Source organism: Triticum aestivum, chromosome 1B (assembly GCF_018294505.1).
Source record: "Triticum aestivum cultivar Chinese Spring chromosome 1B, IWGSC CS RefSeq v2.1, whole genome shotgun sequence".
In the NCBI taxonomy this organism is placed as follows: Eukaryota; Viridiplantae; Streptophyta; class Magnoliopsida; order Poales; family Poaceae; genus Triticum; species Triticum aestivum.
The window spans coordinates 510676016-510681368 of record NC_057795.1 but is presented as its reverse complement, the minus strand read 5'-3'; the positions used below and the strand labels follow the sequence as shown (position 1 = coordinate 510681368).

The 5353-nt window shown below is 46.8% G+C and overlaps 1 pseudogene; it reads left to right on the top strand.

The window, feature by feature from the left end:
• The first annotated feature begins 3182 nt into the window (after positions 1 to 3182).
• On the top strand, positions 3183 to 4778 carry LOC123079351 (proteasome subunit beta type-6-like; annotated as a pseudogene).
• Positions 4779 to 5353: the final 575 nt, after the last annotated feature.

Below are 5353 nucleotides of genomic sequence, written 5' to 3'. Positions count from 1 at the left end.
CTCTCTTCTATATTCCTCCTTGGGGCTCCGGGGACGCCAATTGCAGCGCTTCATAGCTCAAAATGAGCTTCGCAACCCAGAAATAACTCGCAAAGGGCGACATAGCCTGCGATATGCAGAATGGAGGCTGGGGTGAAATTATGCAGCTGGAGGCCATAGTACTCCAAGAGCTCGCGGAGGAATGGATGGATTGGAAATCCGATGCCCCTCAGCAGATAAGGGACAAGGTATACTCGCTCCCCCCAGATGGATTAGGGAAATTCTCCGCTTGCTCCCCGCCGTCAAAAGTAGCTAATCCGGCTCGGATGGGGACTAGGTATGCAGTTGGGAGGAACCCCTGGGTTTGCAACTTCACTAGTTGACCATGGGATACGGTGCACTTCTCCCGATCACCCGGCTTGACCCTGTGAGGGCAGGAGGAGGAGCTGCAGGGACCGACCATGTTGGGATGGTTTTTTCGGGCGCGCTCTGATGATTCTTGCTTGGGGAGGATGGTGTGGATTAGATCTGAAGATCCCCGTCTCTTTAAATAGATGATTTACTTACATGGTTAGGGTAGCAAGTGTAAAAATGCCTCGACTCCTCACATTCGCTTGACACGTGGAAGCTGGAAATTATTGGAGTACAGAAGCCGAGGAAGCGTAACATTAAATGAGGAGCCGGGTACTGCTCTTTACAACAGGTGCTTTGGAAGAATTCAGAGGAGGAAGCCGCCTTGCAATGCCAAAGACAATCTGCGCGCCGGACTCATCGACATTGAAGCCTAGTTCGGGGGCTACTGAGGGAGTCCTGGATTAGGGGGTCCTTGGACAGCCGGACTATTGGACTATGAAGATGCAAGATAGAAGACTTCGTCCCATGTCAGGGTGGGACTCTACTTTGCGTGGAAGGCAAGCTTGGAAATTCGGATATGTAGATTTCCTTCTCTGTAATCGACTCTATGTAACCCTAGCCCCCTCCGGTGTCTATATAAACCGGAGGGTTTAGTCCGTAGGACAAGGACAATCATAATCATAGGCTAGCTTCTAGGGTTAGCCTCCTCGATCTCGTGGTAGATCAAATCTTGTAATACTCATATCATCAAGATCAATCAAGCAAGAAGTAGGGTATTACCCCCATAGAGAGGGCCCGAACCTGGGTAAACATCGTGTCCCCTGCCTCCTGTTACCATTAGCCTTAGACGCACAGTTCGGGAACCCCTACCTGAGATTCGCCGGTTTTGACACCGACAAACGCCTCACTCGGGTTTAGTTAGAGCCCAATGCCTCGCACCCACACACGTACATGTATGAGAGAAACGCGCAAACCCTCCATGCATCGCTCGGCCCCGACCACCCATCGTAACCGGGAACTCCCCGATATTTTCCTCGCCCTTGCTTCTACCATGGTTTTTTCATCATGGACGGCCCAAAGAATGTCATGCAGGTGCGTCTCCGGCCTGCCCAGGAAAAAAGCCCATTTTCTGTCATGATTTTTTTTCATAGAAGTAGGAGCCCACAACATCTATGATGATACCGGGTTTTGTCACAATTATTGTCATAGAAGTGTCATAAGCATGACAGGGGGAAAATTCGTTCGGCCCAAAATGTCATAGATGTGTCTTTTTTTTGTAGTGTTGAGGTTCTAGTGCAAAGATTGAACACAAGAGATGAACTAGAGTTTGAGAGGAGATGGTGCTCTTGAAGATGTTGATGGAGATTTCCCTCCCAAAGATGTGGGGGTTGTTGGGGATGACGATGATGATTATTTCCCCCTCGGGGAGGGGAGTTCCCCGGCGGAATTGCACCACCGGAGGGCAAAAGTGCACTCGCCCAAGTTCCGCCTCGAGATGGTAGCGCTTCATCCCGAAAGTCCTCTCCTGGTTTTTTACTAGGTCAAGATGACCTATATACTAGAAGATGGGCACCAGAGCTGGGCCGAGGAGTGCACACACTACTAGGAAAAAGCTTATAGACAGACGCTTACTAGTAGCGTGCTATATTGCCCCGCGCTACTACTACTTACTAGTAGCGCGTGGCCAAAAAAACACGCTGCTAGTAAATATCACTAACTGTGCCCCGCGAACAAACCATAGTAGTAGTGCGGGTTCTAAAACATACGCTACTACTATGTGGATAGTTGTAGCGCATGCGCGGCAACCACGCTACTAGTATACTCCCACCCTCACACCACGCCACCAACAGTCCCACTCCACCCTCCACTCGCCCCGTTTATCTCCAAAAAAAATGAAATTCACCCAACCCCCAATCCAGATACCCTCCACTACTAGCCACCCACCCACCACCGACGGTGATCTCTCGTCCACAGCCGACCTCCCCTCCACCGCCAACGCCGACGCCCCCATCCTCTCCCCCTCCACTTCTCTCCCTGGCGACGACCACGTCGAGGGCTCCTGGATCTGCGCCGCCGTCGAGCTGGGCCGCCAAGGTCGGCTCCTTCCCCACAACCACCGTCGCCATAGGGAGGAGGTGATTGACGGGGCAGCCACCATCGAGCTCACCCCGTCTACTTCTTCCCGGGACGCCGCACTCCTTCTGCACAACCACCGCCGTCGCCGCCGCAGGGAGACGAGGATTCACGGGGTTGCCACCATGCAACCTCCCCCGTGTACCATGTTTCAGCTACTGCTGCTGCTGTCGCCATGCTTTGTGTGACGCCTCTCCGAATTCAGTATTTTTCCCTTGTATAATCTAGTTGCGAGGTTAGGGGAAATCGTCTCCGTTTGTCTGCAGTCGACGAGAGTAGTACAATTATTAATAATTTGATAAAGGGTTGATGCGCCCTTTAGCTTACCACCATGTGCAGTTCAGCAAATCAGAGCTCCAAGTACTGCTACTTATATGCGAAATTCCAAATTTCATGGACAAACCTTGTTCTCTTGCCATGGAATTAGAGGCAAACGGATCTGGGTTTACCAGAACAGTTATCATTGGGGCAGTGAGAATTAGAGTATGTGCTTCCTTTTGCTTGGGGGAGTTATGTGTTGTGTTTTGTCCATTTTGAACCTTATATCGTTGTCAATTGCTTAGTATTGTATGTTCTTACTGATTTGCTGGACAACATGCCTGACAAAGCCTTAATGATTACACTCGAATTGAAGGAAGCCAACATTTATTTGTTTTTCTCTCTGGGTTTATTTGCTTACCGTAATATGTGTTGTTTCCTGATCTTAATTCGCAGGAATGTATGTGGCAAACCGTGCTTCAGACAAGATCAGTCAGCTCACAGATAATGTCTACGTCTGCCGCTCTGGATCTGTAAGTGTTTTATATTTCTAGAGAAGATTGGGCACATTCTCATGTTGTTCATCACATTTTATTGTGATATTTAGTTGTTTGAGGATGCATCCTTCAGTTAGTTTATTTCATAACATAATCTTACTTTTACTTCTTAATGATTATTCCCTAAATCAATGAGTAGGGTATGTTTGGTTGGTGGTGTTGATAATAAACAAAATAACAAAAGCTAGCAAGGCAAGAGTTTGTGTTTTGCTTTCTCATGCCGCAATTTGTTCATTGCTTCCAACATTGCTTGTCTTGTGGAAGATTGGAATTCTTGAGTTATCACACCATCATTAGTTTTCATCGTCTGTGTTAATTTTTGGTACTCAGATATCCCATTCTCTATTCATATGTCTCACATGTAGCATGTTATCTTGCAGGCTGCTGATAGACAAATTATTTCAGATTATGTGTGATATTTTCTCCACGAACACATGTAAGTAATCTATTTTTATGACTTCCACTTCTCGATCCCGGCCCGGAAAAGGTGCACAATACAGTTTTTTGCTCCTCAATCAGAGTAGGATGGCCCCGAATAAATTAAATAGAACTTAAATTTCAGTTGTCAATATGATTGCAGTCAGCTGAATGTTTGATTTGCATCTTAGCTGATGTTAGATTTGTCCTCCTTGTACAGAATTCAGCTTGGGCAACCAGCTACCGTGAAAGTTGGATCCAACTTAGTTAGGTTGCTGTCCTATCAGAATAAGGTATGTCTTGTCATCACAAGAATGTTGATGGCGCTTAATGTTTGTTCGCCTTCTTTGGACACATCATGTCATTTCTCATATTTGTTATCAACGCCCAGAACATGTTGCAAGCTGGATGATAGTCGGTGGATGGGATAAATATGAGGGGGGCCAAATTTACTCGGTCCCTCTTGGTGGAATGATCTTGAGGCAGCCATTCACAATTGGAGGTAAGTTTTCCCCAATAGAAGTGGAGCATTCCTTGTCTATACTTGAATTTACATCCTTGAGTAGCTTCTAGAACTTGTTTGCAACAAACCTGGTGCAGTCTGGCAGGCTTCTACTCACTTACTTGCTTGTGGTTTGTAAAACACACTGGGTTATAATCACACTTCTTATCCTGGTTTAATGCAATCTAGCTGCACTTAGTGCTGAGAAACACCGAGCATACAGTTGTGCTAATCCAGCTTTAGTGTATGCTATACCAGGTGCAGATTCTCACACTTCTATGTTATTGCTATCCTTTTTCAGGATCTGGTTCCAGTTACCTGTACGGGTTGATGGATCATCCATGGAAAGAGGGTATAACCCAGGAAGAAGCTGAGGTACGTCATTTAGTTTCTTCTGAGGAACTTCAGAGTATCAGTAGATCTTTTCCGGTTAAAAAAGAAGTGCTAGGACATACTTCCTACGTCCCAAAATAAGTATCGTGGCTTTAGTTCGAATTTGATAATAGTACTATTTCATTAACTTGATGCAATTTGCGTACTAACAAGTTTTCACTTTCCTGACGTGGGCGCAGAGGTGATTGACGCTGACTAGCGCGGCCCGGTGGAGCTGTGCTATTCAACCACTCGGAGGCGTACTTCACCGTGAAGCCCGATGGCCACGTCGCACAGATGATCGTCTAGCTGATTTCGACACCGGAGGTCGCCGAGGTGGAGGACCTCGACGCCATCATCCGAGGGAGAGAGGATTCGTGTCCACCGGCATCTGAACTCCGAGCCTTGTAGATACATCTAGAGAAGTGGTCTGTTTAGGTTGGTGGTAGACCACTAGGGAAACCCACCTTACGATGATGGTTGTGTGTGTCTGATGTTAAATGGATCTTGAGATGGTTCTGTGATCTTGTGTCTGATGTTAAATGGATCTTGAGATGGTTCTGTGATGTTGGTTTGGTTTGTACTGGACGTATTACCATTCATGAACACTACATATAATTTTTACTCTTTTTAATTCCTAAATTGTTAGTAGTAGCGTGGGTCAAAAGTGAGGGCTACTAGTAGTTAGGTTAGTAGTACCGTGGGTTTTAGGTTAGTAGTAGCGCGGGTGCACACACGCTACTACTAACTTCTTAGCCGTAGCGTAGCGTAAAAAATGCGC